At 37.8% G+C, this 26,976-nt stretch overlaps 1 protein-coding gene across 2 annotated transcripts in view; it reads right to left on the reverse strand.

Annotated features, from left to right (window-relative positions):
- Nucleotides 1–26,976, reverse strand: part of LOC128876298 (sestrin-1) — a 254,459-nt gene that overhangs the window by 113,572 nt on the left and 113,911 nt on the right. The gene's annotated exons all lie outside the window — the stretch shown is intronic.

A 26,976-nucleotide genomic window follows, 5' to 3' on the forward strand; every position in this document is an offset into this window, starting at 1 on the left:
CAGTTACAAGATAATATAAAGCCACGGCAAAATAAAATATGTGTTACTTTGGAACAAGTACGACAAACTCATGAACTTTGATTCGTAGCATAAAACAGCACAAACAATAAATCAAATAAAATTATTAGTGATCGATCGTTGATCATCAACCGTTATCAAATTTTAACTATCAATTACCATCAATTACTACGAATCGTCGCTTACCAAACATCAATAAATTGTTAACTTTCAATTAACCATCATCATTCGTCAACTATCAATTGTCTTAAACCGTGATCAATCGCCAATCATTAATCGTCCTGAATGCCCATCAATCGTCAACAATCAATAATAAATTATCAATCAATAAATCAATTAACCATTATACGTTAACATCGAAAGGGTGGTCTCAGGATAGTTACACGCCTCGACCTAACCACCCTAATACTTCATACAATGTCTCTACGTTTACCCTTCTTCAAGCATTATCGCGCATATAATAGCAACAATGTCCAACGGTGAATTCAAATTTCTCTAAACCCTCCCTCGAACTATTAATCCCTAAATTCATCGAAAATTCTCACATATGTAACAGCAACAGTGTCCAAGGATGAATTGAAATTTTCGAAAGCCCTCATTTCACGTGTTGATCCCCTGGATTCATCCCTAATCCTCGCGTATGCGATATCGGCCGTGTCCGAGGGTGAATAGAAATTATGAAAGACCCTCCCCCCACCGAGACAGAGCAAAGGAATTCGTCGGACAGGTGCGCGCTCGTTGTGGAGAAGCGTCTTAGACGCAAAAAGGTGGGAGAAGGGGAGGGTATCGAACCGTGCAGAATAGAACGCCAGGGTGCCAGGTGTTTCCGAGAGTTATTTTCGATTGCAGTTTCGACGAGGGGAGGGGGAAAGGGCCGATCCGCGCAGTCGTGTATTTTTAGTGGTTGCACGGCATGCGGCACACCACCGCAACGTTTCGACACGACCCAAAATAAAGTGTTTATCGAAGAGCAACGTTTCGTATCTGCCAGCGAAAGTAGATCGATTTACCCAGACTCTTCCCTTGCGATGACTACCTGTTCCCTTCAACCCACCGGCTTGACAATGAAACCCCAACGTATTCTACCCACCATTCAATTGCGTAGAGATGTTTCAAATTCAACGAGTGAACAATTGCATATCTTTTGTTTCATATCAAGGATTTTTGTCTACTGAACAATATTTCCCATGTCTATTGCCTTCTGTAGGTGTATTTTTGAGAACATGTAAAAATAAATAAATAGATTAAAAAATTTGGCGGGTCATTGACACGTTGCACGCTTATCGACGTGTCTGGGGACGTTCGTCTGTATCTCCTCGAGGATTGCCGTCTATCTTTTTTTTAACGTATATTCGACTACCATTCGTCGATGACGGTCTAGGCTCTCACCGACTAGACCGGTAAATAACTGTAGCGATAATGCCATTTTTCTAGAGAGCATAATTAAATATCGATTGCGAGAGTGCAAAGTCACAAACTAAGATTAACCTTATCGACGCAGCGATTAGATAGTTTTATAATAAAATCAGCGAATGAGACTATGCAACAGGATACGTAGTTACATCTGTGTAGGAAGGCAAAATAATCAAATTTTAACGAGAGTTTGTCGATGATCTGGATCAGTGCTTCTCAACATCGGTATAAATAAATTGCTTACTCTAAATTTACACAATAATAATATTTTCCTATTATTTTTGTAATCATCAAAGTATTTTATTCTATTCCAACTTGATAGAAATTTTTTTGTTAATTCTTTGTTGTTCCACGATTCATAGATTGAGAAGCACTGACCTCAACAGATTCACTGAATTGCAAACCTGACAAATGCAACATTTTGATTCGATCATTTCTACCAAATTGTTTTTCTAGCTTCAGAGGGCGGCTCGCAATTAAAACGGGTTTTATCAGTTGTTTCGTTGAAGGTAGAAAAAAATAGTATAGAGAAAAATTGGATAACAAGGTTTACCTTTTTGCAACCACAATTTTTTTTTACGAGCGCAACAATATACCTGCAAAATGCGATTGCAGTTTTTATACAAAGAAAATTGTATATACACATTTTTTGTAAATTTTGTTATTTAACGCATGCGAGTGTTAAAAGCTGGTGCTTGAGAAGTAGACTCTTCGAGAGATTAAATAAAGATAAACTATTTTCATTTCTTGCTCTATTTCTTTTCTCAATTTTCTTGATACTAAGAGAGACTATATATAAATTCGCAGAAATGTGTCTGTTGAATCGAACGCTTCACATGTTTGGAGTCTCTTCGTGAAAACACAATATCTTAAAAGCAAAACACGATAGCAGCGCGATTACATTACGGTTAATCAATTATCAGTAACCCTTTAACTCTTATCTGCCATGTAATCGCGTAACGTATTTTTATTTTGAGATATTGTATTTCTCCGAAGAGGGCCTGAGCCAATGTTCGAAACGTTCGATTAAACAAACATATTTTCGAAAATTTGCAGTTGCTATTAGCGTCGAAGAAAACGAAAAAAAAAATACCTTCGCGATAAGAACTTTACGAGAATCTTCCAATTGGTTAAGAAGTCTCTTACTTCGTCCAAGAAGATGATCAAACATTCCTCGGTATAACACAGGTTTTCGATTGTTTCGCTTCATATTTTCCATTTGAAATATCTCACCGAGTATAAGGAAAATTTTATTACTGAAATTCACAAAACGACCGTGAACACTTGTGAATACATTAGGAGATGAATAATGAAATCGATTCAACGTTACTTGTTCTACATTATCATCGCTACAGTGTAAGGAAAACGTTATTATTGAGATTGCCAGATCATTCGCGAACACTTGAATACATCGTGAGATGAATCATGATACTCGACAAACATTCCTTGTTCTATGTTATCATTAATAATAAAGTGTAAAGAATGTTTTATTTCAGGAGTGTCCGGAACATTCGCGAACAAAAATCATTTCTATGCTTTTCTATGCTTTTGGTTTTAGGTTCTCGTTAGGATCCTGTTGTACTCGCCAGAAGAGCGAGTTCTACTTATAATTGGGAAATTAGTAGTTTGGGAAATTTAAAGCACAAATTTGTTCAGATTTTCAGTATCATAATTGATAACATGAAATTATACTGTCTATTTCTTTACTGAAAAAATGAAGTATATATAGTTTCTATTTCTGCTTCTAAAAGAACTGCCTCAAATGTACTATGAGATGAAAAGTGTTTCGTGACTGTAAAGGTCTGAGAAACGCTGGTTTGGACGACGATCATGTTGGATAAACAACAGAGCTTCTACTTTTTTCATGATTTCGACAGGCACCAAGGAATTCACTGGTGAGAACACAGGGGACATGTGACGAAGAGTTCCACCACGGGGTCGACATGTGATTATGCTAGAAAAGAGCGAAGAATAACGCACGTGCGAAACGCAAACTCAACCAACGAAAACACGAACTCCGAAATGGCGACGACAAACACGCTGCGTTATAACGTATCCGGGTACAGCTATTTTGCGACTGGCCTAATTCCACCCCGGGGGGTGCGTTGTTTCTTTCTGAGTTTAGGAATAATGGCCTACAGAATAAAACTGAATCTTAAAACGAGAATTGTCTTTGAATAATATAATTCTTTAGTGCTAAACCATTCGGCACGAAACTATCGCTGTTTACTTAAGATTGATGTTTATTTTTGATGTGTTATAAAATATAAACACTTTAATATAGAAACCTCATTTTTGTACGAGACAAGCTTCGAAGTTACGACGTGTGCTATGAATAGGATCCTGGCAACTAGAAGCATCCAATAATATCAAGAAATTTGTATACTACGAGTTATAAAACAACAAAACAATTTTTATACTCGTATTAAAATTTGTTTCCGAATGTATAAGACTTTGGTACTTAATGGATTAATATTGCAATATCAAATAGTATCGTACTAGAATAATCAGTCTTATATTTACATTTAAACAAAGCGTTTCTATAATAAACTAAGAGCAAGAAGCTTATCCTGACTGCAAATAAAAATATGCCTTCGGCTAGAAAGAAAATTGCAATCAACCAGAAGAACGAAGAAGAAGTGTGACTTTAAATGAATGAAGTAATACGTTAACACGCCGCGGTGTTACAGTTGTTTGAAATTTATTGCTTTTACGTAACACATGAGTTTCTCTTTCCAATGTAAAACGATAGCAATTACAGAGAACTTGAAATGAAATATTATTAAACGGATTCTTCTAACTGTTACAGCCACGTGTCATTACGATCTTGCATAACCAGCTATAAATCTTTACAATTCTCCGTTAGGTTTATTCGTATTGTTTCACGATTGGCTCGCGTCCATCGCACGATGCATTTTGTCACATTATCGAACAACCGAATTAGCGGAAGACAACAGCGTTGGAAGCCGAGCGAGCTATCCGAGGAACGTGTACACTTCCGTTTTCGCTATTTTGTAAAAACTTTCTCTGCTTCTCTCTCAGATTTATTCATGTAATTCCCAAGTGACCCGATTCGAGACCAGACGAATCAATGAGAAACAATGACCTCGACTAACAAAAGTAGTTTCCGGAAAGGCACGACGCGCGCTCCTTTGAGTCGTACCCTTTTACCATTATTTTGCCACTGACCTAAATCCATGCACCGTTCGCTGGTGAGATTGAGAATAATCGTATCAATTGGTTGAAAATAATCTCGGTGGCTGCGGCGAGGGGTTTACGAAACTTGGCCCCGTCTTTCTGACAATTTCACGCACGTTTCTAGACAATACTTGAACGACGAATAGGGTTACCATCCCCTGCGCAAAATTTCTATTAAATTTTCTCGAAAACAAAGACTCGAAAAAATGTTCTACATTTATAATTCATTTTTTTACGTAAAATGGTACGTAGAATACATTTATTGTGTATCTTGTGTTTGAAAGCAAATTACAGATGACCACTAATGCTGTGTTACATCAGGAAGAAGATAACTGAACCAAAGTCTTATACATTCGGAAACAAATTTTAATACGAGTATAAAAATTGTTTTGTTGTTTTATAACTCGTAGTATACAAATTTCTTGATATTCACTATAACTGAATAGTAAAAATGCGTTGCTTTACGTTAAAATATCATCGATAATCAAGTCATTCTAAAAATAACACGAATTAGTTCTGTCGAGTTTATGTTAGATCTGGTCAGATTAACTTGCTCGCCAGTTCCAACGTTAATTAACAATCGCGTCGACCGATACGCATCGCGCTAACGCGGTAACAGGACTTTCACTCCTATCATTTCACCCCGCCAACGATGGAATAAATTCGATTCCAGGAAGAGAACACTATGAGTCATTCGTCGCTGGCAACCAGCGTTTCATTTTTCTACCGCCGTTTCTTTTTCCTATTTCCTTTCGTGTTTTACTATCGCGATTAGAAGAGCGTGAAACGACCACAGCTAGCTCGGTGATTCATACAGGTTGTGTTGTGACTAATGGAAATTTTACTACCAATGCCTTTACGAACCATTTTCGTTAGCAACAGTAACATAAATTTGTGCACTAAGATTCCTTTTTTTTTTTTTCATTTTCTTCCCAATAACTCCCTATTGTTTCACGTGCTTTATTGGAAATGTACTTTACAGAACAGTTTCTCGATTGGTGCTAACTTCAACCCTTTCAGTTTCACTCCTAAAAGGTGAAACCACATTAGAAGGCCAAATATCAAGTGTTCTTTGAATTTCGAGTGAAATGAATTGACAAAATTACCAAATGTACTTTAAAACATACCTAAAATATTCCCAAAGTTAAACAAAAATTAAATAAATTCTTCTCTATACAAAACATCCCGAAAAAAACTTAATCTTTGGCCTTTCAATGTGGTTCCTCTTTAAATATTATAACAAGAACGTTGAGTATGATTCTACATAGGAGATCAAAAGGTTAATCCCCCGCGTTGGTTTAGAATTAATCAATCTCGCCTAACTATTATTAAGCGCGTGTTTGTCTCTGGTTACTCTGACGCGTTGTTTTCCAAATGTCGCTACCGTTGGAAAGCTGCCGTGCAATATTTCAGTAGCGTAATTTCGCAGACTAGAGCAGGTGAATATACGCGACGATGGATCCCGTCCAACGAGCTCCGCGGAGAACCTCGTTACGTCGGTGACAGAGGCGCGTTCTAGCGGTCTACAATGTGGCAAACGCATTGTTAATCGCGAAATTCGAGTCAAAACAAACACTAGGAATTCCCGTCAACGTTATCGTTAATTTTGCGCGGCATTTCATCGTATACGACGGTCAAAAATTAATTTTTTTAAGAATTCTTAATTAATTAAGTGCTTGTCGCGAGTGCTTCTCTAAATTTAGGTTTCGGTTTTGAAATAAACTCAATCTAGTGACAAATATATGTGAAATAACCGAGGAATGGAAAGTACAGAGAAAATATGAATGGGTGACATCTTTATCCTTGAAAAAATCAAAATATAAAATAGATACAGGAAATTTGATAGAAATTATCTAAATTACTTAAAAGGAATATGTGTTGCTTTCAGCTTACCTGTAATAAAAAAGATAAAACAATGTTAGGATAACGTCGAACAATGAAGCCGTGAAACTTTGAGAAAGTATAATGCACAATTTTGTATCGTTATAATCAGACCAAACCTCTATTATGAATGCTAAATACTTGTCTAACTAAAGAATTGTTATCTTTCTATACCAACATTTGTGCATACATATTTATTACTTCACTATAACTGCTACAGCTATGAACCAAAGCAAGGGTATAACTGGTAATAATAATTACACTATTCTTAAATATACAGTGATGATATTGCTGTCTAACGTCATTGAGAAATTTAAAAGTGAATATTAGAAAAATATATTGTAAAATATTCTTATTCTACGATTCAATTACAATATTTGTTCCCGAACATTTCTGCATCATTACATACGTATCCAAAAAATTCTAAATTCCTCATTTTCACATATTCCTAACCAGCGCGTACAATATTTACTTCCAGAATTGAAATTTCAATTTTCATTCAAACAGTAACAATCGACCAGTGCGTAACCTTCTGTCATTTTACTTGGACAGTGTTATTGTTCTTTGTATAAAATTCGTATCCAGATAAGAAACTTAGCCATCCCTGGTAATAGTGTGAAAAAATTCAACGCGATTTCACGGATGGTCGAGCAACGGTAGAAATCCGGTTAAGTGGCAAGACGAACGATCACGATTTACGAACCGAGCAGCAATAATGGGGACTGTAACAGCTAATCGCTCGCGGCCAGAAGTTCCCCGTTGTAATCGCTCCTCCACAATTTACGAACACGAGAGGTTTCCAGAAAAAAAAGGAAGAGATCGTTAATGGCGCCACATTGTAGCTATTGTTTACCCTGGTTTCGTTACCTGTGCGAGAATCGATCGTTCACTGTCCCGACTCCTCAGAAATTGGGGTTATTTTAGGACTCCATTCCGAGGTTAGAAACCGATTATTTAGCTCCGATTACGTTCGAATATTCGATACCGTGTTCCTAGAATTAGCGTGTGAATGTAGCTGAATTTACCTGCTTCGTGACATCGCTTCAACATAAGAAATTAACGATAATTATGGAAATGTGTTATTATGCTTGCTGGACTAGCGTGTCGGCTTCGTGGATCGTCGAGAACAAAATTCGTTAATTTTGTTTTTCAGAAATCATCAGAAACCCCCCTTGTCTCGTGCTTTTCAACTTTGTTATTACTTCAAAATGGATTTTGCTTTCGTTATGTGGTTCCATTAAAAACTAAGGGAAATGATTGTATTTAAAAATTATAAGTACTGTTTTAAATTTGAAATGACCCGATTTATGTCTCAACGTGTTCTAATAGCACTGCATTTTGTTCCTCTTTACTTAAATTCATTACACAGAGTGCCGAAAAATTACATAAACAAAATTAAATAAAAATAAATTCCACATAACTGTAAAACTAATTTCGCCAGATCCTGTACACTCACAATTCTATCTTAAAATATGCCGATTACTATCTGTTCATAGATTTATTTTGATATGTCCGAGGATGATCTGACGGAAGTTCGCGATCGAGTCTGTCAGAATTCGTTTTTCTCGTTATGCCTACAAACTCCGCTGCCAATTAATTATAATTTACCGTCATCTCGGCGAATCTAACGATTCTCGAAATTGTTTCGCAACCCTGGCATAAACAAGCCAAAGATACCGCGGAGACGTTAGCTCATACACGAAGGTAAAGATAGAATCTCCTCGTTTCGCGCGCGGTACAATAAGTGTGCTCGCGCGTCGTATTTTTGGAACACCGGGTATATATCGTTAGTGAGGTACCCGTGAACGGCGTAAACGTTTGAACGCGTCGATTACGAATTTACGATAAAAATTCAGCGACTTTACGAGCGATAAACCGCCGATCGAGAGCCAGAGAACCGCCTCTCGCTGCGATATTTATTGAAACAACTTCAAACGCTTTGCAATCCCGCTGTAACGGTGAATTCTAACGATACCAAATTTTATTTGGATAACAGATGCCGATTAAAAACACGTTATAGCGATTTATTCGCGATTTCTATTCGATTAAATAGTTGTAGAGATTTTTTTGCTCACTTCTATCCAGTCAGTATTTATAATTTAGTAGGATACAGTGTTGATCGAGAGACGTATAATTGCAAGAGATTACACGTGTTGTGTGATCGCTGTGCAAACAAAGGAAGAGTGTATTTGATCTTTTCGTTTTAAAGTGGCGAGACAAACATCTTTATTTGATCGTCCTCGATCAACCTTCGATACGAAGATAAACACGCCGAAACACGCTTGTTAACGGGACAGTAATAACACACCTGACAAGTAAGCTTTTTCACGATCGTAAGCTCGTGACGGGATTCGCTAAAAGCACGGAAACATACTAAGCCTAGAGATTCAATAAACGTTGGGACTTGCTAAGCATGAAGATTTACTAGGCACGAGGACTCACTAACCATGAGGATCCAGTAAGCATGAGGTTTACTAAGTTTAAACATTCACTAAGCGTGGAAACTTACTAAGCATAGGGACCAACTAAGCATGACGTCTTACTAAGCTTAAAGATTCATTAACTAATTTACTATGCATAGGGACTCGCTAAGCATGAGGGTTACTAAGCTCAAAGATTCACTAAGCACGAAGACTGACTAAGCATGGGGGCCCATTAAACATGAGGCATTAAGCTTGAAGATGCACTAAGCATAGGGACCCACTAAGTATGAAGCTTTCTAAGCTTAAACGTGTCTTAAGCACGGAGACTTAAGACTAAACACAAGGTCTAAGCGCACGGCTTCATAAAGCACGGGGTCTTACTAACGTAAGCCTGGGGCCTCGATAAGCGTGAAGTTGAGCGTGTTTGCGCCGTTTCCATCGAATTTAAACACTGTTTACCTTGCACGTGTAATACCACAGGTTTTGTGTAACGAAGACGTTAAATAAAAACATCATCGATACGAAATTCATTGGAGAGCTTTCCACGTGTGTCACGGTACCGAAAACAATGAGGAACTCTCATGCGAATGACGAACCCCGATGAATTTATATGGTCGAAATCGAACTCCCTCGAACGTGCCATCCATATGAAGCAAACAATTCCTCATTGTATCGATCGGCTCGTTTAAAATGACACATCATTTATACGTCGCGAGAGTGCTATCCGTCCCTTTAATCTGATGCTGACGACGTTCGACAAATGTACGAGTTTCATTACCGAACGATCGTTAAAGGGATACAAATTGTATGCAATTTTCCACGCTATTCGTCCCATTAATCATCGACGAACGAAAGAAAAAATAGTCCCGTGGAAATGATCGATTGTCATGGGCGATAAAAAGTAATCGCCGTTTGACACGAAGTAACTCGTTTCGTGCGTCCCTTACCGACCATGGAGAGTTGCACGATCAGAGAGTGGACGAAAAGTAGCCTTTAGTGTTTGGATAGAAATCAAAACTGGTAAATACTCTATCGCGTGCGAGTGGGCGTTAACACCCCGACGAAATCTCAGGGAATTTATTCGTTTCTCTTTGATTTGTTTTTGTAACAAAGTTCTCTTCTGTCAGACTAATAATCAAGGGAAATATTCAGTACTTGTGATTTTCTTTTGCTTTGGTACGTATGCAAGATTCATGGATTGAAATTACACTGGTACTTTTGATCCCTAATAAGCAAGAAAAACATTTAGCAATTCTTCTGTCAGACTAATAATCAAGGGAAATATTTAGCAATTGTGATTTTCTTTTGCTTTGGTACGTATGCAAGATTTATAGATTGAAATTACACCGATCCTTGTATCCCTAATAACCAAGGAAAATAATTAGCAATTGTAATTTTCTTTAGCTTTAGTACGTATGCAAAAGTTATGATTTATTAAAAATATCAATGAGTTAGGTCAGTGTGAAATAATAGAGATCGCTTTTTCTCTGTCTCAGTGCAAGCGTTATCTATGCATGTTTTTAATTCACAGGACGCTTAAATTTTATACGAATTGCTGAAGCTAATTTACTGAATTTTTATGAATTCTCCAGGGTTACGAATACTATAGATGCGCCACTGACAGGAGTGGAGCACGTGCAGGTATTATGCAATCGGAGAATCTCTGGCGTCTTGGTCGGTGCAACAAGTGTCCGGCGATGCGATGCACACGTCGTTCGTTCTGCGAAAAACTTTGCTATTTCCGACAACCGCTCTTTTTCCCATGGGAACCTATCTTATCGCGCCGAGATTGCAAGACTGTTGTAAAACTCGTACCACGTGTCACCTGGTCTCGCTCTCGAGTACTGATTGATATCGAAAGCACGAGGCGATTGAGCGTTGCAACGTGCAGCGAATTTATTTTTACCGGTACTTTCAACCCCTCGCACCCTGTTCCTAGTAAGGAATCGTCATTTTACAAAATATACTTGAATCGATGTGAATTAACTCTTTGATTAAATGTTCAGATATCGAGTGAAATCGTCCGCGTGCCACGATCTATAAATTGTGAGCCCACGATCGATTCATTCATTTCATTCACATGACGAATAATTGTCTACAATTGCGTATATTTTTGTCAGCCCTTCGATACATGATTTCTCTAAATCTAATAACACATACTTCGATATATTTTATACATGATTTGATTTTGGTATTATTAAATATGGTACCCAAAAATATCCACCCTTATTTATTTGATTAGATTTTAAAGAACTCGTGTCTACTTTAACCGTTTCAGGTGGTTCGTTGTATTCTTCTTCCTTTTCGTTCTACAACTTTGGTCGTGTCTGATCGTCAATTACCAATTTTAGTTTTGCATCGAATTAGTTTCCTTGCATAGCGCTAGCTCCGACGATATGGAGCGCAAGTGATGTTATTACATAAAAGATAACGGTACGGCAACCCACTTTACCCGTGAGATTATCTTTTTACGTAACGATCCGAGCCACGGATATTTCAAGCACTTTGTACAATGGGTCAAATTGATTCAAGCTCGTCTACGAGAAAGTCATCCGATCTGGCGCCAACCGTAACGTTTTTTTTTTCATAAAGGAAATTATAAAGCCTCAGTCTTTTCATCTGTTCAGAAATTAGCGAATAAGCTAAGTCGATGTAAAGGTTGATTTAAAAATGTAATAACAAAAGGTGAAGCTGTATCAATTCTATGTATATGAAATCGACATTATTCTTCATTCAGGTCTTGAAGTAGAATATAAGGAGAAAGGAATAAAAATGAATACCCGATGATACAAACAGAATCGTCTTTGTCAGGCTTGAATTAAAAATGAAATAGAAGCAGACAGTAGAAAAGAAGAAGTCTCTCAGTTCCACATAAAACAAATATTATTCACTGGCCTTGAAGTAGAATATTTAAAAACAGGGATGGACATACAAGTCCCGATGCTGGAAACGAAACCTTGTTCGTCAGCCTTGGTATGAAAACGAAACAGACATAATTCAATTTGCAACGTTTCGCGACGCTCCAGGTCGATGTATGTGGCCTGATCGATCAAAAACAGTACAAACAACCTCAGGTCAGATAGTGGAGATAACCGTGTGATTTATTCGGCGTGCTCGCGATAAGTTTAGACGGTAAATAGGCGAGGAATCTGAAAACAACTGGCTCGGGCACCGGTTGAACGGCTAAGAAAGTGCAAGCATGAAACTATTATATTAGACACGGCCGAACAAACAGATAAACCAATCGACTCGTTGACCCAGTTGCGGTTTCTTGATAGACACTTGCTCGCCGAGTATGTGGCCGTCGGAGCTTGAACGATTCGCGTTTATTGCGTCTAATCGGGCCCCCAAGGTGGCACGCGAGACCATTTGATTGTCACACGAAAATAATACGGTCTGTCTAATAAGAGCGTGACAAAAAATATACGTATACCACCAGATCAGCACTCCGACGCATTTATATTAACTCCTTGCGCTTGGATGAAGCCTCTAGGGCGACATATGTAATTTAAAAGTGATTTCGTGAACGTACAATTTTAAATTCACTTACATCAGAATACAACTAATTAGTAATTGAAATAATAATACATCGAGCCATGAACGTTCGTAGATGTTTTTCGTCGAAGTAGAGTTTTTGGTTTCACAGAAATTTATTATAAAAATGGACTGGATTTGATTCTATAGAAAAATGCCATGAACGCAAAGGGTTAATATAACGTCAAGGAATACATTTTACTATTTCACAGTGTACTCTTAGGATAACGACTTCAAAATCAGACGAATGTGTCGAACGAGTCGTTACATCTTTAATATTTTTTTTATAAACCTTCAGTTTCATATTGAAACAGAAAAAAATGTTTGCTTAAATTTTCCTGTGCCCACGACTTTCTGTTCACAACGTTTCTTCGGACAACACAGATTTCCTCATTGCGTTTCGGTATTTTATGTTACGAGAACGTAGGGTATAGCTTCGAATTGTTTCGCGAGATGTAATTACCTTATCTCGTATCAATTATTCATATTCCTTATTTACATGAAAATTTCGTTCATCTCCAAGCCGACAGGCTGCCATTAGGCTTACATAACCGCATATAAAACGGATTAGGCCAATTAAATCTATTTGTATATGTCGCAGTTGTATCATATGAAATAGAAACGATGCTTCCTGTTGCCGAGCGTAGACTAATTTCCATTGTGGTGGACTTTTTCAAACTGGAAGAGTCAGAATCTACTCCAAGAGAATTTCGAGCACGAATGAAGATCGTCTTTCGCAATAACAAGGTGAGTATCGAGTCTACCGTTCGCAGTGGAAAGAGGATCACTTGAAGAGCAATGGTACAAAAAAGCGATACATTAATACTTTATTTACCGGGAGCCTATTTATAGGCTTTTTAATTCCAGTATTTAGCTTTCCGAATTTATTTACTGTTTTGATGATTGTCTACTTACGATGTTCAGTTTTTGGAAACAGACTTGGCTTTCAATGTACCTAGTAATAGTATGAAGGAATTCTTGGCAGCCTAAATTGGCATATGCTACTGTAGAAAATTCTTTTTTGAATTAAAGACTGTTTCTAAATAGCCCGGTAGATAAAGTGTTAAATCTGATTATGTTCGATAACGTTCTATTTTCTTCCATTATTGCCTTTGCTTTTAACGAAACTGTAGAAACGCTTTTTGTTAAACATATGTTCGTTGTGCCAGAACAGTTTTAAATATGAAAGAGTACAAAAACTTAGATTAATGCCTCTATGTCGAACATTCGTAATCGTAACATTAACAATGTTTGGATCACACTTAGTGCTACCGTTATATTTAAATTAAAATGAGTTTCTCACATTTATAGGGGATTTAATGTGTATAGAGAAACGGCTCTGTAGACACGGTCTTCTAGAGCTTGCATGTAATTGACACAAAAGTGGGGTAGGTCTTACGACAGACCCGCATTATCTATCAGGGACAATAAGCACAGTGTCTAGGACTTAATGCCAGACTATTCTGTTTGCTCTGTGAAACGTGATGTTTACGATTCACGTCTTTAACTACTAATTGGAAACGTTAACAAGTTGTTGGATTCGTCAAGAGGAACTACGAGGAGCTACGAAAGCCTGATCTCGAAATCTGATCCATGAATTTTGTGGTTTCCTCAAAAGGGAGACTATATTAACAGTTGATAGTACTATTGAAGTTTCCTGGGTGATGTAAATTAGTTTCTTTTGGGAAATGATACGAGTAAAGTCTGATAAGAAAATCTACAACCAGGGTGAATGCTGTTTAATTATAATAATAATAATAGTAATGCCAAACTTTCACTTGGAACTTCATATAGTCCTATAAATGAATTTTTTTTTTCTATTTTTGGAATTCATTATGAAATGTCGTCGTACTAAAGAGGATCGTAAAACAAAGGTCGAAGCATTTATCTGAAAATAAACTATGCATGTCCGCGCTATAATCAGCTACATTGTTTTTTTAATACTTACAAGCAATATGTTCTATTTAAAGAATGATAATACGTTACTGTCGCATACAGACACATTCCGGTCATTGGGGGAAACATAATGAAAAACAGAAACGAAGTAATAGACGGACACAACGATAACAATGTTATCTGAAGTGTGAAGAGTGAGATTCAGCGATATACTATTATTAAATCTAGCCCTAATCTAATAGACAAGTATAGATTAACACACTGACCGATGAGTATAAACAAATATCACCTGATAACCTACCAACCATTTTCGTAAAGAATGCTTTCCCAAAATGGTAAGTTTCTAAACAGACGACTGATTGTAAAATATTTCTAAATAGACTAAAGTAACCATAAAAACCAAATTCCAAATAAATTTTGTAAGACTCTAAACAAATTATATACGAATCGTTACTCGTTGGTATTCGTTATCTGTTATTCGAATAAAATGTTGCCCATCCCTGCACGTGCTCCAAACGCTCCAAGATAAAAATCGAGACTCCTCCAGGTCATTTCGCGCGGAAACGAACGAACCTATTAATAAAAATCATTCGTTCTTGTCTCCTTGAGGCCTACGTGTATGCATTTTCTACGTGCGTTTAGCATGCCAACGATAAGCAGATCGTTAGTTTGCACGTGTTCCTCGTGCCCACATCGAGGCGTATCCGTGGCTCTACGTGTGGGTACTTTTAATACGTGACATCATCCCGCGGTGCACGCAGACAGGTACAACAATCGTGGCTCAACACGCCCAACAACAACGGCAACGCGCCAAGGCCTGCTGTGAAATTCATCAGACAACCATAAAACTCTGTAATTCAGCGGATGATCGCGCGTGCGACGAGGATGATAAACGAAATTCACGTCGATGCCTCGGGGCACCGATCCTTTTCAGAACGGTAAACAACACGAAGATGATTCGGCATCTTAAACGGGGGATCGTGTTTTTGGCGAAACGAGCATCGATTGAGATCGATGCTGTTTGTTTTCGATGATAATTGGTCAAAAGGAATGTTGTGGTTTCGAGTTTGTAAAATTATTGGGTTTAAAGTTGAAGATGGTCTGGATTATGTGGTGAGTAGCTTTGAGACTCTGATCGACCAAAGATTTGTTATTTAAAAAAGGTAATCGTTTTTGTAATTAGTTATACAGTCGTGGACAATAGATTCGCTCCAAAAGAGAATGGTATATTTATGAATGAATTTAAAAATACCTCTGTATAGAGCTTCTCAAACTGCATAAAACACAATAATTGATTGTCGTAAAAATCGTGTAATGTTTACTTTAAATATCAACATGTAGGCGATTTACCTGTTGGCCCTCTTCAGGATAAGATTTTAGAAATATCATTTTGAATATCTAGCTCAAACTTTAAATTTAAGCGTAATTAAATAATATATTGCATTAAAAGCACTCAGTTTAAAGATAAAAAAATAATACAGATTCTAGGTCATCGTTGATAGTGATACTTATTCGGATAATAAATTTCAACCCTCGATCCTGGAAGTGTTATCGTTGCCAGAGGTTTGCATTCAGCGAAATCTCTTACATAAGCTCGATTTATCAAGCGGAATTCCGGCAGGCAAACGTGGCAATGATTCCGAAACCAAGATCAGAGGTCGTGCGCTTCTACCAACATTTTGCAATTCCAGTTATGCTTTTGACAAATTGAGCTAGTATTATTGATACCATGTGCAACTGTTTACAAATTGTCCAACGATTCATTGATCGAATCGAGCGAGGAGACGTTTGGCAACTTAAATATAAGGAGTTTTATTTATAAAGGTGCAAAGTCGTGTAACTTGACTGTAACACCTAATGTACTAATCTCGTATTTGTTCGTTCTTTAGATTCAGTTGATTCTTGGTGATATTACTTTCATAATTTTCCCCTTTGGGGATAGCTTGGGTACCTCGGGATCGCTAAACCCGTACTGTAGCTATATTCAATCAAACATAGCTACAGCCCCTGAGGGCCAGAATGAAACTGAATGGACCACTTTCGTCTCTTCGAAAAATAAAAAATTGCTACAGTTGAGCTGTAATCTATCGAGTTCTCTGAACAACACCGAAAAGAACTCTGAACTTTTTGTGTTAGATGAATTCATAAATCATTCCCAATCTTCTGCAATCAACTATTTTGAAAAGGCATACCTTCAGAAACCGAACTTGCAATTACAAATCGTAACTTCATATACAGTCTGTTCAAGAAGAGAGATCATACAACAGAATAGTCATTAAATTATGGAGTAAATATATTTCCTTGTCTAAGAGTAATCGCTGTGTATTTTTGCGTTAAAATTCGAACAAACATTTTGGCCAACCTACTATGTACTATATTTGATGGCGAAAGATACAGTCCACTCGTGAAATTAATAAATACAGTCTGTTCGAGATGAGCATGTACGGTGAAACTTTTTTGGAAACCGTTAGAGTAGAAATTCGAACGCGACAAGACACCAGGGTCATCCGTCACTGATGTTTGTTTACGAAGTTTCAGTTATCGTTAAGCCTTGATCATAGAACAGCATATTTCATCATCAAAAAAGATTCGCTTGGGCGAAAGAAGATTTAGAACGTGATTGGGACAATGTAATTTTTTCGGACCAAGCTTCTTTTTGGACACGTTTTTCTATCATGAAGTTTAAACTTTGAAGGAGAAAGATCATCTGGACCGTGAAGCAGTTATTTCGACAGATTCGATTATTATGAAGGTCTTTGTCTCAAGACTATGCTATTAAATTAGTGGAAAGTATACTTCGGAGATGCCAAACTATTATTAACAATGAAGGCGACTCGACTGGACAACTTATAGATAATAAAGCATCAAAGGCGATTATTCCGCTGTCTTGTCGCGTTTGAATTTCTCTTCTAACGGTTTCCAAAAAAAAGTTCCGCCGTACACGCTTTTCTCGAACAGACTGTATTTATTAATTTTATGAGTGTATTATATCTTCTATCATCAAATATAGTACATGTTAAATTGGCCAAAAAGTTCGTTCGGATTTTAGCGCAAAAATAAACAGCGATTATTCTTAGACAGGGAAATATATATACTCCATAATTTAATGACTATTCTGTTGTATGATCTTTTCCTATGTTTTGGGTAAATTCATGATCCTGGGTTTGTAAAAGTCCTCGTCAAGTTAAAACAAACATCACCACAAACCGAATGAACTTTTGGCCAAGCTAATATAAAAATTTACACGAATTGCAATAAATTAAAGTTTTTGATAGTTTACTTTTAAAGTAAATCTTGAAACAGAATTTAAAAGTAAATACTCGCTCGCTACAGGAGAAAGTGAAGTGAGCATCCTTCCTAACACCAAAACTAAAGCATGCGCAGATCCTCTCCGAAGTCTCTTACTCGGATAACGATCGTGCCCAGGAAAAATCACAGTAGCAAGATTCGAGCAGCCTTGTCTACGCGTTTCGCAGCCTTTGCGGTATCTGGAGACCTATTTTTCACGACCGATTACGTTATTTATACGCAACCGCTATCTATTTAGCTTGAAAACTGCTGCCCCATGAACGCCCGGGATCCGTTTGCTTTATCTTCGTCGAACGACCGAAATGTTCGTCGCGACGCTCGCCGTATTCAGCAATATTGTCTTGATGCGACACGCTTTATCGTCGAGAGCGACGCATTCGCATTATTTATCGTGCTGCGCTTTATCGTCCGCGACCACGGGTTCCACACTCTGGTTATCGTCGCCCGTTTCGTTTCCCTCCGCGATTACGCGACTCTGCCACCGACCAATTATCTCCGGCGGCATTTCATATTTTATTGTGTCCCGATGCCCGCCTGTTGTGTCTAGGGTACCAGGGAATCGCGAAATGACCGGACGGAACTTGAATGGGATATCTCACGATGCTTCGAATCGAACGCACGCGGTCGATTCGCGTTCGCCTAAGCGATGCAACGACGAGAGACGTGCGGATTGCTGTGCGAAATAGTTTTGGATAGTTTCAAAATATGCACTAGTACTCGTACAATACGAAGGATTCTCCAAATGGGGCTTTAAGATTTTGTTTTTGAATGAAATGTAAATGGAATGTATTCGATTTTTATTACCTTGAATGAAGGTATGCGCGAATTATGTTGTATATTTTACAAAATTTAGATTTAAATTAGACCCCTTATTTGATCTACTTAAACCAGAATCAAATCCTTCTCTAGCAGAGTATGTACAACATCGCAGAAATGCGGGGCTGATAATTCCTGCAATAAGCAAAACTACCAACACAACTTACGATATCTCAACACAGAATGTTCCTACTACAACCTCAACCTTACTTGTTACTCCACAAACATCCCCTCTACTTGTCCACGCCATGGAACGAGATTCTCACGCTATAACCAAGGTTCTACTGTACGCAACACGTGAACCCGAACGAAATTCAGTTGTAGTGGTGTTATAGGGATAATGGCTTTCTTTAGTTAATAGCTAGGTTTTGTGTGTGTCTGTGTGTGTTGGTAGTAAAGTTTATATTATACAAATAAATGTAATACAGAAAATATAAGTAAGAGGAAATGTTATTAACCACGCCAGTAAAAGATAAATAATAATAACAACCTCTAGCCATCCGAATTTCTAAACGAAGTCGTCTCCGCCGTCGATCAGAATTTCGTAGCACGAAAACTAACGACCACCAGCAATTCCCTATCACGAAAACCAATTTTATCGGGCGAAAAGACGGATTTCTCTTCCTTCATTTCTACCTGCAGCAATTGGCCAAAGATCGCATGCAAATTCGCACGACGAAAGATAAACACACCGGGGACTTTCAGCGGCGACTATTTTCAACCCACGTTGGCGCGTAGTTTACGATCATGAGACGTCGCCGCGGGGATGTCGTTATCCCGTTAATTCGGCGCGTGGAATTCTGTTTGTTCGACGCCTGGGTATCTAGGTCGAAAACATACAACACGCTTCCCGTAACGTTACAACCGGGGGAAACGACACGCGGTCGCGAATAACCTCCGCGAGCTTCGAATATATTTATCGCCGTTTCGGTGTTTTGGGAAAGCCGCGATTGTTTACAGATCACGGGACGCATAACGAACCTAAGGCCACCAACGCCACGTGGAAAACGCGAGAGATACGACGCGCAGAATAAGTAATGCTCTACAGTCGGGGACAAAATGATACGACACCCTATCGATTTCTGAATTTTTATTTAAGAAGGGAACCATATTAGGAGGCCAAATATTAAATGTTCTTCGTGATTTCTTTTATAGGGAAAAATTTTCTTAATTTTTGTTAACTTTGAGAATATTTTTCAGTCATCGCACCAGAAAGATACCTTAACTCTTTGCGGCACAGGAATTCAGGTGATAAAATAGACCCATGTTGCACAGGAATTTTATTGCGTTTTAAATCAAACAAAATTGTTATATTTTTATTAATAAAGGTATCACACCTATACACATGCAGCTATTGGAAAATTTCGAGGTGGGATTAAAAATGTCCCACCATGCATTACGGTCCATCAAAAAGGTGGGACACTTTTAATCCCACCGTGCCCCAAAGAGTTAACACGTTGGTTGTCAGGCAAAAACTAGAGAAAATTCCTACAAAATTCAAATTTTATCTCGAGACTATTGCAAATTAGATAATTTAACATTTATCATAGTATTTAATTTTGTAACCTCGTCAAATTCACGAATCCTATCCAGATTTATTTACGTTGTCGTCTCACTTTTGGAAGTGATTATTTTGATTCTTTAATGAACTAAGTTAAAGAAATATTGTGGATGAATGACTTCGAGTATAAGCTATTCCTCTGATTTCTTGTTCAAATTAATTCTAAAGTAATATTTACAACCCGCTTCAGAGTGTATAATTAATAAACGAAGAAGATACTGAATTTATAAAGTCTGCTAATCGATTCCCTTATCTCTGGACTATTAAAACGCTACCTTGTAACGTTTATTTTCTATTTTTAATTAATAAAAACAGGTGCTACTTCAGAATGTATAATGAATATACAAGAAAGATAATTCATAAATTATATAAAAAAGTCGCTTTCTCTTTTTATTGGAACGCGAACGTGTTTCTGCGCCGGAGCCTATTATGCAAAGAATCGCGTGGGCCGAACAAAGTCTCCGACGCGTGGCAAGGACTTCCAGTTACAAGAGGATTACACGTTTCGTTGCGTCAATGTTGAACACGTTGTAGCGATTGTTTTCTGTAGACATATTGGGCGAAGGCGAGCACGTATTGCTTTTATGACACTTTAAATTAGAGTTGCTCGTTCAATAAAAAGGAAACGGTAAGACGTATACAATTTTCTTACGCCTCCACACCTGTTTCGAATGTAAACGTCGTCGTAGAATTAAAACAAAACTTCAAACCAGAAATAGGACTTTAAAACACTCATTTGCCAAAGAAAATACTACATATGGATAACAAAGTTACAGAACGTCAAACCACTTCCTTTGTAAATAACGCAACCTTGAGCTGATGGTAATGAAATTCATTTCTACAATTTAAACATTTCAAACCTAACAGTTTCATAGTGGAATAATTATTCTATACGAACATACAATTGGACTGAATTTTGATATTTCATCAACCATTCTTACAGTCAGTGTAATAAGTATTCGTACAGGAACTATTTATTTTAAATTGGTTCATGTATGAATACTTCTTACACTGACTGTATAAAATTATTCATGCTTCATTGCATTATGTAAAAATAAAACGAATTTATAAAGAATATTACGTATTATTTTCATAACAAAAAATGAAAACATCGATGGTCCACCAGGTTCCAACGTTTACTTGCATGGCAAATGTATTCAGGAAAACAAAATAACGAATGAAATAGCAGGGCTAGAAAATAATCGACGAAAATTATCTAAACAACGCGACAGTGAGCTTTTGCACGAAAAGACCGTCGAATAAAATTCGAATAAAATGATGTAGAGTTTAGAATCCCGGAAATGTTGACGTTTGTAGGAGCAGACACGGTGCCACCAGTGAACCGACGAAAGATGGCCCCGCGTATGACGCGCAATATTCGCGAGGGGACCGAAAAAGACGCCTGGCGTCTTTGATCGCCGCGACGCCATGCACTAGCGGCTGAACGACGCAATAACTCGGCACGTGTAATACCGAGCACCGTCTGAAAACGGGTCTATCATGCGTGGACCGCGTGCACCGTCGCATAGACAACATACTTTACGGCGACACGCTTGCTCTAATTTATATTTACAGTCGGAATTGTCGGCAAGACGGTACACAAAACTATTTGGCGTTCGTTTACAGACAAATAAACCACGCGTGATTCGGCAACGCGACGCGAATTAAAGGGGCCAGTCTAGGAATTTTTAGTCAAAATATTGAGGTTTACTGGCTTTGTATTCTCTGGGTAATTCGAGTCTGAGGAACATTGACCTGCGAATATTGCGATGAAGACGGAAACATTGTATTATGTGGACACTTCTGCGATTAGAATAAGCAACTAGCGAAAATTACGAATCTGTTATTGAATATCACTTATGTTTCTGGATTTAGTTCGTGTTGTAATAAAATATTGTGATGAAGATGGAAACATTGTGGACACTATGTGGACACTTTTGCGATTAGAATAAGCAACTAGCGAGAATTACGAATCTGTTATTGAATATCACTTATGTTTCTGTATTTAGTTTGTGTTGTATTAGAGAATGAATTTTACCTACAGTGTATTTAATTCCTCGCTAGTATTAATGAAGGAGAACCTATTTTCTTTTGATTAATGTCCCCGCCACGTGCTCTTAACATTTCGTTTATATTGAATTCCGCGCCCTGCAATCGGTAAGTGTCGCAGCGCGGTTTTCGCTTCGTGACGCTTATCGACTATTCCCTGTATTTTCTATGCGAACCAACATTTTTATGTGAAAATTAACAGAGATGTTATTCAAAAAATTCCCTAATATCAGGCTTCTTTAATAGGCTATAAAATCGGTGTTTGCTTGAAGAAAAGGAGCTCACCGTGTCGCCGCGTCATCGAAATTTCACGTGTCGTCTCCTTGGCTATGTTTACGATTTTCGATCTGACGAACGCACATCGTGGCGCGATTTCGACTGGAAAATCCGTGAGAGTTTCGATAAAGAGCGACTCGTCGAAAAATAAGCGAGGAGAAACGACCGATTAACGAGCAGGAGAGACGATTCGTTGCTGGTGAACTCGCATAATTGATTATTACGTAAACTTATGACCTACATGTGCTTCGAGAGAGATCGTGGCTCCGAACGATCGAATATAAGCAGGAAATGGCGCATCGTCTGTAATAAGAGCAACGATTATTCTTATCGTTCGCTATCGTTACGCCAGTTCCTACATGTGTGAATACATGGTTTTAAAAAAATGGGAAAAGAGAACACGAATTTGGGAACATGAGTAGAAGACGAAGAGCTGGTACATGAGTAGATTAAAAAGGGTAGATTTTACAGTGAAAGAAATGAAACTGAAAAACTTGTCACACTACTTTGAAAATTATAGTACAGCGTTTTAAAATTACAGCTGTAGAGTTGAAATAGTATAACTTACATCTCTTTCACGAAAAAAAATTGCATATGGAGATACGATTAATCGCAAAAATAAATGAAATAAATGAATGAATCACCCAATCTAAAGCAAACAAATAAATAAAAGCCTCTTACACGTTTAAATTTTCGTTAGGTTATTTTTTTTTTCAATTTGAACGAAAAGTTGTTTCACTATAAAACGTTTGGATTGATACGCCTCCCAGCGGATTTGTGATAGTACGTAGTTTTTTTCTAACCATGAAAGTGTATGCACACGTATTACTCTTTCAACTGACCTAGTTTTCTTGTTTTTCTACGATACGCTCAGTTAGAAACTTAGTGGCAGAGATAGAGCCGTTTGGCGACAAATTGGCGCTGTTTTACAAACACAGTAAAATGTCGCGAGTCGTTCGTTAGGTTGGGCACGTTTTATTACTCGTCGATTCAATTTGCTTTCGTTATTTGCCTACCTTCTCTAGTGAATTAACTATTCATGGATCGATTTTGCTCAAAATCTAAGTAGAACTTTGAAAATATTCTTAGTTAACAAAAAATAACGAAGCAGAAAAATTTCGCAAAATTAGCTAGTAAAGGATATAAAGTATGATTAAAGGATTATTATAAAAAAAAGAAAATTAAAAATGATTAAAACAATGAATATTTGAAGTAGTAACCCAGCCCAGATCGAACCCAGTACTCCCTCGCAGCCCTCTACGTGAAGCTTGGTCGTGTTTCAATGTTTTCCATGCTTCAACTGTCACAGTTAGCCGAACAATTTTGCTGACAACAGAGGCTACAACAGCATGATTGATCGAAGGCACCTCAAAAGCAATCATTTTCGTGGTTTTTACCAATATTTATTTAACCTTGCGATGTCCGTCTCCCTATTTGACACGGACCTTGTGTTTTTCACATACCACTTGGCCTCTTCTATTTACTCGGTTGCACGGTCGGCGACAGCTTACAGATGGTCGTGTTCTAGATATTTATATTACGATATACCCACTGCCTTGGACTCCCGATGGTTTCGCTTCAATGTAAAATATAACTTTTACGATTTAAAACGAATTCAGTTAACTTGCATTTAAATGAAATATTTGGCAGGCGTAGTTAGAATACTTGAAAATTCGAGTCCTAATCGAATTTTACGTAAAGGTACTGGTTAAATATCAGTGCTTATAGTACAAGATACTACAAATTAATTATAGTACGAGATTATACGAGCGAGACGTGGATTACGAATCAAGTTGTTTAACCCTTTGCACTCCGAATTATATTTTTGAATTTCGTTATCAGCAGCTTCCAAAGCTTTCAAGTGTTTTATTTGGAATTTACTTTAACTAAAAAATAAGGCAATTTAAATAAACAAAGGAAGAAATGAATTCACTTAAATGCCAGTTTTATTCTCACTTTTTTGTATTTTGTAATTTTCAAGTGTATGATATCTCTTGAAATAATTTCCTTCACTCCTGAGATAAAAACTGATGTCGAGTCGGACTCGACATAGGAATGCAAAGGGTTAAATTTATAGTTCCTTGTAAGACTCTTCCAGCAGCTGTAAAATGACCAATTTGGTAAATTGGGCTCTGAAGACTACGACATATCTGCGTTTCAACAAAATTCGAAACGTTACTCCAATGAGTATAGACGTAAAACGACCCTATGGAGTATGGAGTTTGAATATCGTTGTATGTTCAATTGTTTGTATTCCTATTAGTAGCCAACACTTGGTCACGCGTCCAGCGTTATCAACAAATAGGCACTTGTTTCGCTTTTCCTTTGCTCGAGTCTCCCGAGACTGCGTCGATTTCTGCTATTGGCTCGAGATCGCTCAAGATCGATTCGCGTTCGAGTATTCACGCGCGCACGTATTCCCATGAGAGCGATAATAGGGCGTTTGACCCGAGTGTATCACGACTGGACTATAATCCACGTAATGACGTAGGATCCGACCAGTGACGCACGCAAAAGGGAACAATTCCACCCTCTCATTCCAAAGTATCCTCTATTTAAATATGACAATTTCTTTTATATGGCTTTTAGGAAACATTTGATACGACAGATTTCTTAGATTATATCAGAGCTTCTTAAACTATGGGTCCCGACCCCGTTTGGGGTCGGGAGATTTGAATGTAAAATATTTAATATTTTCTTTTATTTATGTTATTGCAAAAAAATGCAGTTTTGATGAAAAATAGGGAATATAATTTACATATCTTTATCTTATATTTTTTAGGTTGCGAAAAAAATCACAATCATAAAAGAGGGTCGTAAATGAAAAAAGTTTAAGGAGTCCTGGATTATACCATTACTTAAAAGCAATGTTATATACTTCATCGTATTAAGTTATAGCATTACTCAAGAGTAACATTACAATTTAACAAATACAAACACAGCAAGGAGAAATTTATTTCTACTCATAACCATTTCCTAATACAAATTTCAAGAACTTTATCTCTATCTTCCCGAATTAAAATGTCCAAGTAAACAGTGTCTGGCAAGTATCGTAACGTATTGGACTCTGTCAACTTTTGGTCGAACCCTTCGTCATTAAGCTTGCGAATGCGTCACTGGACGCCAGCCATAACTTGGTACGCACGGCGTACAACGCTGATGTGCAACGCTCGCGAATGTGTGTACACACTGCACCAGTGCACACTGCACCGTTGGACCAGAAGAGTCTGGAAAAAAGAACCTCGACCGGCTGATAACGGGATAGGGGACACAGTCGAACATGCGACGATGGCTGCCACGGGTAATTGGTGATATCCGATCACGTTTCGCCCAGGCTCCACGAAGATCAATGCAATTATGCGCTGCGTCGTCGCCTGAATCCCACTTACGGACGCGAGAGCATTATCGTCTGCTCCGAATCGGAGCAATAATATCTGTTCCGAATACGGATAATCCGTTGCTGACCATGGCGATGCCAAATGGAGACATAATTTGCGGTGATAGGAGAAAATAGCGCACACTGAGCGTTGCAAAAATCAATGATCCATATTTTGGAAACAGTGTCGAGAGTTTCATAGATGATTGCTTTTGGAATGTCGTTAACACGCGTGACGTTCTTGTCTTGGGAAAAACAAGAATTCCTGGTGCTAAAAATTTGTGAAACTGGATGTCCAAAAGTATTGCATCTTCAAATGGAAAAATTTTAAGTGTAGAAAGATGAAATTAAAGTTGAAATCTTTTCGCAAATTAGTCTCTGGGATCGCGTACAATTGATTTTAACGACGAGGAAAAGTAACTTTGAACTCTAACGAAAAGTAACTTCGTATCTTCGCATGTGTAATTTAGTTGGTATCCAGGGCAACGATAAGCCCAGTAAATAAGAGAAGTACTGGATAGTGAAACTAACTGTAAAAAAAAATAAGTTTTATCTCAAGTGACCCCCATTAAATCTGTCGAACAACAAACTACGAATCCACGTACCAACACTGAGCGTATATAATATGTAATATAGTCACGGACTTTATGCAGCTATCGAGCTTCCGCTCATGTCTGCTTTGGATCACTGTTTTTGGATACATCATTTAAACTTTGGTATAGTATATGTCCAACAGACTATATTATTTCTTTTGTGGAATTGCCTTTACTTATTCCATTTCGAACCAACACTGAGCAAGTACGTCTAATTTGTGCAATCAAATTTCAAAATTCATTTAAAAATTTCAAGATTCTCGGATACAATTTCTGGATGCCTACTTATTTTTGGTTCCCGCCAAGGCCGAAATTTGTATTATTCCGGCGTTCTTGGAAAAGAAACAGGTCTAAACGATATCGCCAGAATAAGCTGGTTCCCCCAAAAGTCAACAGACCGGTCGGTCAATGTACGAAAAGAGCATCACGGAGAATCGACTCCCAATATTCAATAACCATGATGGAGCGGGAGCCTGACACCAAGCGCTGTCAACAAGAGCACCCGGTCGTCTGACACAATTAGTGATTGCCAGTTTAGCCGAGTCGAGTCGGAGCAGAGGGTCAATCGGACGATTAAGTGACCCCTTCTGTCGGATCTTATCGAATTTTTCCTACCCCGACGAATACTTTCAC

This window comes from Hylaeus volcanicus, chromosome 5 (genome assembly GCF_026283585.1).
Source record: "Hylaeus volcanicus isolate JK05 chromosome 5, UHH_iyHylVolc1.0_haploid, whole genome shotgun sequence".
Classification (NCBI taxonomy): domain Eukaryota; kingdom Metazoa; phylum Arthropoda; class Insecta; order Hymenoptera; family Colletidae; genus Hylaeus; species Hylaeus volcanicus.